We start from the raw sequence: 11,249 nt of genomic DNA on the forward strand, positions 1-11,249 counted from the left end.
TGGTTTGATCTCAGCTCACTGCAACCTCAGCCCGCTGGGTTCAAGCAATTCTTCTGCCTCAACCTCCCGAATAGCTGGGATTACAGGCATGCCCCACCATGCCCGGCTAATTTTTGTATTTTTAGTAGAGACGGGGTTTCGCCATGTTGACTAGGCTGGTCTTGAACTCCTGATTTCATGATCCACCTTCCTTGGCCTCCCAGTGTTAGGATTACAGGTGTGAGTCACTGCGCCCAGCCCTCAGTTTCTTATCTTTAAAATTAGGCAATAATCATTTTCTGGAATTGTCAAGAGGATGAGATGAGATGTCTGTACAGTGAGTAGTAGGTGCTAAATCAACGGCAGCAAATTTAACAACTGGCAGAAAGTCTGGAGTCCGGGCTTTCCCAGGCCCCCAAGACCTCTGCCTACCACCGTCCCTCCCATGTGGCTCTGTGACTTTCAAGGCGAGCAGCCTTCCTGGAGGGGCTCGCAGTCCCCTCCCTTTGTGGCTCCCAGGGCCACCCCAACCACACCTCCAGCTATTAGATTTGTAAGTGGGAGAGGCTCTTGTCAGAGGCTCCTGATTGGCTCCAGGCGCAAACAGTTTAGCACTCAGTCGAGCTGCATCTCAGGGCCTCTGTCCCTGTCTCCCCCTCATCCCCCTTAATTGCAATCTGTTCTGTAATTTCCTTTTCCAACACTGCAGAACACAGAGAAGCTGCAGCCACGAGGAGCAGGGACAGGGAGGAGAAGAGAGCCCTGGCTTCCTGCGGTCATTCTGCTGCTCCAGCACTACTGGGGTGTGTGTGTGTTTGTGTGTGTGTGTCCACAACCAGCCACACACCGGGGTGGAAGTCCAGCCAATAACCAGGCCCCCACAGTGTCAGACCAGGGGAAAAGAGTTAAGGACGTAGCCACTAGCACCGGGTACTTCACGGTTATTTTATTTAATCCTTGCAAAGCCACTGTTAACTGTAGGTATTGTCATCCACAGTACGGGAATGGGGCTTACTGAATTTTAATCACTTGCCCATGATCCCACAGGAAGAACTGGGCAGAGTCAGGATTTGAACCCAGGCCTGTTTCACTGCTGGGTCCCAAATTCACACCTCAATACCTGTTTCCCTTTTGGCTCCTAACGCTCTGCTCTCAGAAAAGGAGCTAAGAGATCCTTCTGCACGAAGGAACACGGAGCAATTTCTTCTCCAGAGTGAATAGCAGTGTCCCAGGGACAAAAAGCCTTTGCTAAAGAAATGAAATATTAATGACAGAACTGCAGAGAGCAAGCTGCGTCCAGAAGCGGGCAGGGAGAATTTGCTTGGATACCTGAAGCTGAGAGGTAGAGGGTTGGGGGCAGAATCCCATTTAGCTAAGCCAGCTGCTTCTCCTTTGAATCAATAGTGGGTCTCATCCTTTGATGAGCCTACAAGATAGCCGTTTACTGTCCCTAGTTCCCAGATGACGTAACTGATGCTCACAAAGGTTAAGTCACTTGCCCAGAGTCACACAGCTAGGAAATGGCTTGACTGCGATTCCCGCCAGCCTGCTTGCTGAAAGCCCATTTTATTCCAGGATGTCACCCCAGGGAGGTTGGTGGGAAGCAGCCCTTGCCCTTTGCCACTCACTCTGTTTTCAGGATCTAGAAGACCCTGTCCCAGAGTCAGCTGCTGCTCTGATGCCACCAGTAGAGGGGGCAGGAAGTGCCCAGCCCCACCTTTACAACCAAGGAAAGGGCCTGGGGAGGCTGCTGCAGTTGTGGCTCTGGCCTGGATCAGCTGCCTCAACTCCCACCCAGGGCTCAGAAGCCCCTATGCCAGCTCTCTGGAGGCGCGGCCCTAGGAGCGCCCTAAGACCACTGGAGCAGGAGGAAAGAGCCGACCGACCGTAGGAGACACACAGGCTCCGTCCATAGGCAGGTCCTCTGGGCCTTGTTAGTGGAAAGAATGTTCCTAACACTAGAGAGGCCTGTCACCCAGGCCACCACTGACCCATGTGGGAGAGGATGTCCCACACCAGAGCACAGGCATGGCACCAGCTGTAGGCCCCTCAGCCAGTTCCCTTGGGTAGGGCACGAGCTGTACAGCTGCACTTGGACCTGCCTATGACACCAGCCAGACGCCTCCCTGGGCCTGCGTCTTGGCACTCCCCCCGCCCAGGCCCAGGCCCACCTGGAGCACCTGCTCCGGGATCGGAGCCCAGCATGCTCCTTCCCCAGCCCTCCTTGCTGCCAGGACGTCAGAGTCCTGCAGAATGATGCCGGTCCACCCACCTCAGCCCCTTTGGATTGCCTCTGGAGGGAGCCTGGTCTAAGGCTGTCACATAGGAATGGGCTCCCCTCGAGCCTCCAGAGGGACAGTGCCAAAGCCATTTTCCTACCGGAATGCTACAGATCCCTTCTTCTGGGAAGAAGGGATAAGATGCTTTGGTTTGTAAACAACAGCCCATCCTGGACCAAGGGATCCAATCCAGCCCAACTCTCCCTTCACTCTCCCTAGCTCCTATGGGGATGCAGCCTGGATTTCATCCTCACTCATGCCCCAGGCCCCTTTCCCACCCTGAGACCTCCAGATCTGGCACAGCAGCAGGTCGGGAGAAGAAAAAGCGGGAGGAAGGGGCATTCAGGGGCTGAGATGCTGATCTAGGCAGTTGGGGGAGGCATCTGCACAGCTGCAGGCAGCCCCCCTACCCCCCGTCTGTGAATGGGCACGTCACCCTCTCCCGCCCGCCTGCCACTGCTCCTGAAACAGTTGGTCTAATGAACACTAAGCAAGCGGGGCAGCTGTGAGCATGATCCATATGCATGGGAGGTGTATATTTATCTTCACATCCCGCCCCACCCTGCAGCTGCTGCCATCCCCTATGCCAGGACGGTGAGTGGGCACCAGGCCCTAGCCTGCTCCTGGGCTCCCTGGGCCCCCACTTCTCCCAGCCCTCCCTCCCCAACCCACGCCCACAGCCTTCACTTGACCCATTTTGGAGGCAGAAGTTTGTATGTGTGTTTGAGAGAGAGAGTGCACACATCATTTCCCCAGTTGGTGCTTTTGATTTCCTCTGAAGCATCTTGATTGCGGATGTACAATGGCATCTTGCTGCCAGTGCTCCCTCAGCAGCTCCTGGCTTCACGCCGCCTCCTCCCTGGAGCCGGGATTTTCTGCTGACTCTGAGGCCCATGGCTAGCTGGCAGGGAAGGGGAAGGCCTGATCCAGGCTTTCATCCCTTAGCTGAGCAGCAGGACCTGGACACCCAGCCACCCCTCTTCCTACTCCTTAGACTGGGTTAAAGGTACACCCTGCACCCCTCCTGTCTCTCCCTTGGTCCTCCCACTGTCTCCCAGCCTGGTCTGGACTCCGTTCCATCGAGGAGTTAGCGCAGTTGTTAAAATGCAGTCCTCTGCTCAGATGCCTTCAGAGGCCCTGCTGCCATGAATCCCTCAAGCCAAACCATTTATCCTGTTATCCAAGGCCCGGCTGATCTGACCCAAACCTTTTTTTTTTTTTTTTGGAGGCAGAGTCTTGCTAGGTCACCCAGGCTGGAGTGCAGTGGCACAATCTCAGCTCACTGCAACCTCTGCCTCCAGGGTTCAAGTAGTTCTCCTGCCTCAGCCTCCCGAATAGCTGGGACTGCAGGTGCATGGCACCACACCACACCAGGCAATTTTTTGTATTTTTAGTAGAGACGGCATTTCACCATGTTGGCCAGGCTGGTTTCAAACTCCTGACCTCAGGTGATCCACCCACCTCGGCCTCCCAAAGTGCTGGGATTACAGGTGTGAGCCACTGCGCCCGGCCTCCCCAAACCTTTTTAATGGACTTATCAGCCATGGACTCCACACAGCCCTTGTGCCCAGATCTCTCCTCACTACTCCCCCAAGCATAATCCCCACAATTTCCTTTTCCCACCTGTGCTCACAGCAACCTCCCCCCTGGGATATCTGCCCCCTCTTTTGAGCTTTCCCTTCCTTTAAAGCATGATTCAAGTCCTACCCTCCATCCCTCTACCTGTGAAACTCTCCAGCCAGCAAGTACCTCTTGAGCAGAGGCAAAACCCCTCCCATGACCTGTGCCCTGCCCTGCCCCTCACTGCCTGTCTGACCTCATCACTCGCTACTCTGTCCCACTCCCAGCTCTTTCCAGCTGCCCTCACCCCTGATTGTTCCTGAAACAACATTTTCTGCCTGAGACCTTTGTGCTGGTTCTCTCTGCCAGGAACACTCTCGCTCCAAATATCCCCCAGATCTTGCCCCCTCACATTCTTGAGGTTTCTGCTCAATGCCACCTCCTCAGCCAGACTTTACCCAGCCTTCCCTATAAACACTTCCACACCCCCTCCCCTCCTGGCAGCCCCTGTGCCCCCACCTGCTTTGGCTTCCTGGACCGTACTTATCACCAACTCATGCTGACTTTTTTTTGTTTTGTTTTGAGATGGAGTCTCGCTCTGTCACTCAGGCTGGAGTGCAGTGGTGCGATCACAGCTCACTGCAACCTCTGCCTCCTGGGTTCAGGCAGTTCTTCTGCCTCAGCCTCCTGCGTAGCTGGGACTACAGGCACCCACCACACCTGGCTAATTTTTTTGTATTTTTAGTAGAGACGGGGTTTCACTGTGTTGCCCAGGCTGGTCTCGAACTTCTGAGCTCAGGCAATCCGCCCACCTCAGCTTCCCAAAGTGCTGAAATTACAGGCGTAAGCCACTGCACCTGGCCTCTCACAGTGACTTCTTTAGTGTTGTTCATCTAGCTCTTCCCCACAGATGATCAGCTCCAAGACGGCAGAGTGTGTTTTGTTCACTGCTATATCCCTGACATTGGAGCAATGGCTGGCACAAGAAGGAGCTCAATAGTGGCTTGTTGGATGAATGAATGAATCAGTCAAACAAACAAACAGGCACTGTGCTAGGCTCTGAAAAAAAAATCAGAGCCGACTCACATTCATGTCCTCTAGGCACTCACAGGCTAGTTGGACATGAAGCCAGGCAGCTTGCAACCTAACCTGTGAACTACATTAGTTACAATCCCAAGCAAGGGAGCAAAGTGCATGGTAGTATGGTTGGGCCAAAGGAACGTAAACATCGTGACAGCTACTGACACTTGAAAGCCGGCCATGCCAGCACCAGACCTGGCGCTCATATGCATCGTCTCATTACCCCTCAGCCACTCTCTGCAAAGGGGGTGGGTGCAGGAGGGCTACACAGAGGTGAGACTTTGAGGCTAGGGAGTCAGTCCAGGCAGAAGGGTCAGCAAGTCCGAAGCCAGTGGGGCATGGAAGCACACAGGCTCGGAGGGCTGACTTTCAGCATACGGTGTGCTGGGTGGAGCCTGGGGAGCCGCAGCCGGCAGGGCTGGCATTTGGTGTGGCTGGTAAATCCCTCTTAGGCCACAAGCTGCCTGTTTGCATCCATGTCCCCTCCCAGCTCAGTGCCCTGCAACAGGCGTGCACACGGATAGTGTCTGATGGCAACATCCAGTTCACAACCAGGTAGCCGGGACATTTATTTTTATTTATGTATTGTTTTTTAGGTGGAGTGTTGCTCTTATCATGCAGGCTGGAGAGCAATGGCGTGATCTCGGCTCACTGTAATCTCCGCCTCCTGGGTTCAAGTGATTCTCCTGCCTCACCCTCCTGAGTAACTGGGATTATAGGCCCCTGCCGCCACGCCCAGTAAATTTTTTTATTTTTAGTAGCGATGGGGTTTCACTATGTTGGCCAGGTTTGTCTTGAACACCTGACCTCAGGAGATCCACCTGCCTTGGCCTCCCAAAGTGCTAGGATTACAGGCATGAGGCACTGTGCCAGGCCCAGGACATTTATATGTCAAATGACTCACTGCTGGTGGACCAGAAGTCCACATCTCCCTCATCCTCAGTTCTTGGAACACCCCTCCCCGCATTCTACTTCTGAGCTGGAATTCTATGCCGTCTCTTTTTGTCTTTTTTTGAGACAGAGTCTTGCTCTTGTCGCCCAAGCTGGAGTGCAGTGGTGAGATCTCAGCTCACTGCAACCTCCGCCTCCCAGGTTCGAGCAACTCTCCTGCCTCCGCCTCCTGAGTAGCTGGGACTACAGGTGCGTACCGCCACGCCCGGCTAATTTTTATACTTTTAGTAGAGACGGGGTTTCGCCATGTTGGTCAGGCTGGTCTTGGACTCCTGAACTCAGGTGATTCTCCCACCTTGGCTTCCCAAAGTGCTGGGATTACAGGCGTGAGCCACTGCACCCAGCCATTCTGTGCCCTCTCTAAGCCCACATGCTACAAGCTGCACACCGCCGTACCTATCGCCCCTGCTTGCCTCGGTGTAAATAATAAAAAAGTAATCTATATCACAGAGCAGATGCATTTCTCTCTCAAGAAAGAGCCAATTATTGAAGATCTAGTGCAAGGAGAAGTCATAAATATCCCAGTGTGCTACAGTTGAGAGGCATTAACCACAGAACAATGAAAGAAAACTGGTCCCTCATGAAGGAAAGATCTGAAGACCCCCCTAGTGCAGAGCTCTGGCTAAGCCCAGGCCACTGCACTCCAGGCTGGATGACAGAGCGAGACTCTGTCTCAATAAAAAAAAAGAGAGAATAGATGTAAAGACCAGAGCTCTATCCCTTGGCTTTCTATTGGTTATGTTGAGAACTTTCATTGTGACAGTGACATCCCGAGGTTGTGAGCTGTGCAGGAATTCCAGCAGGGATGGAACACATGCTACCCTGGAAGGGAAGAGACTTTGGATTCAGGTGGGAGGGGAGAGTGTTGGGAAAGAAGACAGAAGCTGAAGGAAGAAGCTCATGGTGTTGGGGCCAGCCCTTCCCGGTCCAAGTGGATCCCGTCTCACCATTAGCTCCTCAACCCTAGCAGCCTCTGCCCCATACTCTGAAGTATTTCCCATTCCTCCCAGCCTCCAAAGAAGATTCTGAATCTCAGCCCTGGAAAAGCCTGAACCTCAGGCCCTGCTCCAGCACTTCTGCACAGAGTATAGGACAGAAGCAATCTAAGAGTGCTCTCAATTTCATTCCTTGCCCTCTTAACTCAAAGAAACAGGACTCAGAGGATTCTAGAACCAGTACCAGAATCTGGGTTCTGGAGACCACTGTTTCTAAAGCTCCTCCAAGGAAGAATTTTCCAAAAACATGTAGGGAGACTATTACTTTATATTTCATTTTATTTTATTACTGCATTTTATTTTGTTTTTACTTGAGACAGGGTCTCGCTCTGTCACCCAGGCTGGCGTTCAGTGGTGCAATCACAACTCACTGCAGCCTTGATCTCCTGGGCTCAAGGGATCCTCCAGCACTCAAGTCATCCCCTGCCTCATCCTCCTGAGTAGCTGGGACCAAAGGCACATGCCACCATGTCAAGCGAAATTAAAAGTTTTTTTTGTCTTTTGATGTGGAGTATCACTCTGTCACCCAGGCCGGAGTGCAGTGGCATGATCTCGGCTGACTGCAAATTCTGCCTACTGGGTTCAAGCGATTCTCCTGCCTAAGGCTTCCTAGTAGATGGGATTACAGGCGCCCGCCACTGCACACAGGTAATTTTTTAATTTTTAGTAGAGTTGGGGTTTCACCATGTGGCCAGGCTCGTCTCGAACTCCTGACCTCAAGTGATCCACCCACCCCGGCCTCCCAAAGTGCTGGGATTACAGGCATGAGCCACTGTGCCCAGCCTAATATTTTAATTTTTTTTTGTAGACACAGGATCTCCCTATATTGCCCAGGCTGGTCTCAAACTACTGAGCTCAAGGGATCTTCCTGCCTCAGCCTCTAAAATGCTGGGATCACCTTAGAAGAGGGGCTGCAGTGTGGTGATGTCTCTCTGGGGATACCCCGGGATCACGGCTCCAGCCCCTTCACCCCCCACACTTCCGTAGGGTCAGCCCAGTTCCCATTTCTTAGTAGGCCAGAGTGGGAGGCTGGGGAAGGACAAGCCTCTGATCCTCCCTCCAGGCCCTCCTCACCCAGAATTTACAGGCTGCAGAGGTGGGGTAGTGGAATTGGTTCTCTATGATCCTCGGATGGGAGATGAGGGTGTCTGAGGAAGGCTGTGGTGACAATGACAGGATTTTAGTGGGGAGTGTGAGCAGGACCTGTAAGAACCCCGAGGTGAGGTTAGAATGTGGAGTCTCAGCTTGGAGAGGCCCTGGGGTGCTGACTCAGTGGGTCAGGACATCCACCCTCCTCTCCCCCCTCCCACCCCAGGGTGCCCTTTGAAGCTGGGAGGGGGCTTTGAGCCAGAGTCTCCATGGCCAGATGCACTGGGAGAGGTGGTGAAGTTGATCATCCCTCAGGCCTCGCCCTCCCCACCCCCACCCTTTGGACCCCCTTCTTGGCCCGGAGACTGTTTCCGGCAGTTGCAGGGGCCACCCGACACCCCCCAGTCTCCTGCCTTGCAGCTGTTCCCCAGCTGCCCTGCCCCACCCCAAAGACAGCTGGGAGCAAGGCCGAGGGAGGGGGCAGGAGCGGCCCAGCTGCTCAGCTCCGGGCTGGGTGGGGGAGGACGGCGACATGAAAGAGCTGGGGCCGGCAGGGGATGGGGTGGCAAAGGAAACCACCCAGCCCCCTCCCGCGCGGTGGCCTCCCTGCGGGCTCAGCACATCTGGGCCACAGGAGCCGCCCTGGTCTGTGGGGTGGGGAGACGCGGTTGGATCCCCAGCCCTTCCCGGAAAGGGGAGGCGTGATGGCCTCTGGGGGAAGGCAGGAGGGGAGGGCCGGGTACTGGGGCACCTGTGGCTGCAGCCAGCCCTCCAAGGGGCCACCAGTTCAGGGCAGAGAAGGCCCCTCCGATGCCTTCTGAATGGGCCTGTTTCCTGGGGCAGCTTCAGCTCTTTCTGGGTCTCCTCTTGCCCCTGATCCCTTTTGGAAGCTGGGTGACAGCTGCTCCTACAAAACCAGGGACAGCTGGGTGGCTGGGGACAGCTTGGTGGGTTAGCGTCTCCCTGCTTCCCTGGCTGCCTAGGGACACCCCAAGCCAACTCTGGGCAGCTGCTGCTTCACCTATAGATGTGTGCCTGAGCATGTCATTCTCGGGTGGGCTTCAAAGCTGGGACATGGGGGGCTCGAGCCCATCCCACTCCCATCAGAATGTCCCCTCCAGATCTCAGTGGATTAATGTACCTGGAGAAAGGGTCTCTCCCCTCAGCTGAAACAAAACTAGGCCAAGTGGGAAAGAAATTGAGCAGCTTTCTGTCTTAGCTCCCAACTCTTGGCATGGGGATGTCCCAGGGCTCCTGAGAACGAGAGAAAGGGACAGTAAGACAGAAGCAGATGTCAGTGGAGTGAAGTGACTGTCCACTGGCACCTGCCCCCAGGCATCACCCTTCAGCCCCAAACAGGTACAGCGGGAGGGCAACAGTGAAGCAGAGGTCCAGCACCCCACCCAAGTCATCCTCTACTTCCACAGGGCAGGAAGGCGGAAGCAGTTAGCAAGACCAAGACTGTGGTTTGGTCTGGCCAGCCCCAAAGTCTTTATTTTGCTTTCTTTCCTTTTTTTTTTTTTCTGTTGCCCAGGCTGGAGTGCAGTGGCACAATCTCAGCTCATTGCAACCTCTATCTCCCAGCCCCAATCAAGCAATCCTCCCACTTTAGCCTCCGGAGTAGCTAGGACCACAGGCATGCAGCACCACACCTGGCTAATTTTCGTGTTTTCAATAGAGATGAGGTTTTGCCATGTTGCCCAGGCTGGTTTCGAACTCCTGGACTCAAGTGATCCATCCACCTTAGCCTCTCAAAGTGCCGGGATTACAGGTGTGAGCCAATGTGCTCAGCAAGCCTTTATTTTTCTGAGGGGAGGGGTGGCTAGGGGTCAGTGAGGCTTGGACCACTGGCATATGACTTTTTTTTTTTTTAGATGGAGTCTGGCCCTGTTGCCCAGGCTGGAGTGTAGTGGCACCATCTCAGCTCACTGCAACCGCCACTTCCCTGGTTCAAGTGATTTCCCTGCCTCAGCCTCCCCAGTAGATGGTACTACAGGCGCCCACCAAATTTTTGTATTTTTAGTAGGGATGAAATTTCACTATGTTGACCAGGCTGGTATTGAACTCCCGACCTCAGGTGATCCGCCTGCCTTGGTCTCCCAAAGTGCTGGGATTACAGGCTTGAGCCACTGCGCCTGGCCGGCATGAGACTTTATAAGGCTCTCTGCCTTGTCCCTGGGCTTCCTGAAGTGGGGTGGCATTTAGGCCCTGATTCTGCCCAGACAAGATTAAAAACAGCTAGGCACCCAGCAGAGTATGGAAGGAGGGCACGGGCTGTGGATGTACAGCTCCGCGCAGAACATCAGGCAACAACCGGAGCCCTTTTGAAGATGAGGCTCCTCTCCAGAGAAGGGCCTTGGGGTGTCCCAGCTTCCTCTCCCCCCAGTGGTGTCTGTGACAAGCAGCAGGGAGGACCCTGGCCAACCCCTCACGGCAGCACTTCTCCAGCCCCAGGATGTATCAGAATTGCCAAGAGTTAAACATGCAAATTCCTGGGCTCTCAGAGATTCCCAGAGTCTAAGCTGGGCCTCAGGAATCAGCGCCCCTACTTTTTTCTTTTTGAGACAGGATCTCACTCTGTCGCTTTGTAACACAGGCTGGAGTGCAGTAACTTGATCTAGGCTCACTGTAACCTCTGCCTCCCAGGCTCAATCCTCCCACCTCAGCCTCCCAAGTAGCTGAGACCACAGGTGTGGTGTGCACCATCATGCCCGACTAATTTTTGTATTTTTTGTAGAAATAGGGCTTCAACATGTTGCCCAGGCTGGTCTCGAACCCCTGAGCTCAAGCAATTTGCCTGCCTTCGTTTCCCAAAGTATCAGGATTACAGGCTTGAGCCACAGCAAGAAATTAGCCCTTTTAACAAGCTCCCAAGATGTGCTTGAGACTGAGAAGCTCTGCCACAGTGCATGGGGGCAGGATGTCTTTTTCATCTTGCCACCCCACCTCCACCCCTCCCAAGGCCAAAGCCTCAAGTCCAAAGGAAGTATGGACCTGAGTGGTCCCCTCTCCCTATGGGGGCCAAGGCCCAGCTCGAGCCCATTCCAAGAGGACGGGGTTTGTTCTGTCTCTATGCCCGCAGCCTTGCACTATTGCCTGGCAGGTACTGTGCTCTCAAATATTTGTGGCCTGAAGGAGGTAAACTTTGCAAAACTCATAGAAAGGTGTTTCTCCTTTGTCTGTCTCAGCTAAGAGCACACTGGCAGAACCTCAAAGAGATGCCAGGGCCCGGGTGGCATGGGGCTGGGCCTAGAAGGCCCTGGGCAAATATTTGTCAAATAAACCCAAGGCCAACAGCAGACAGTCAGTGCCTGAG

Source organism: Cebus imitator, unplaced genomic scaffold (assembly GCF_001604975.1).
Source record: "Cebus imitator isolate Cc_AM_T3 unplaced genomic scaffold, Cebus_imitator-1.0 Scaffold71, whole genome shotgun sequence".
Lineage (NCBI taxonomy): Eukaryota > Metazoa > Chordata > Mammalia > Primates > Cebidae > Cebus > Cebus imitator.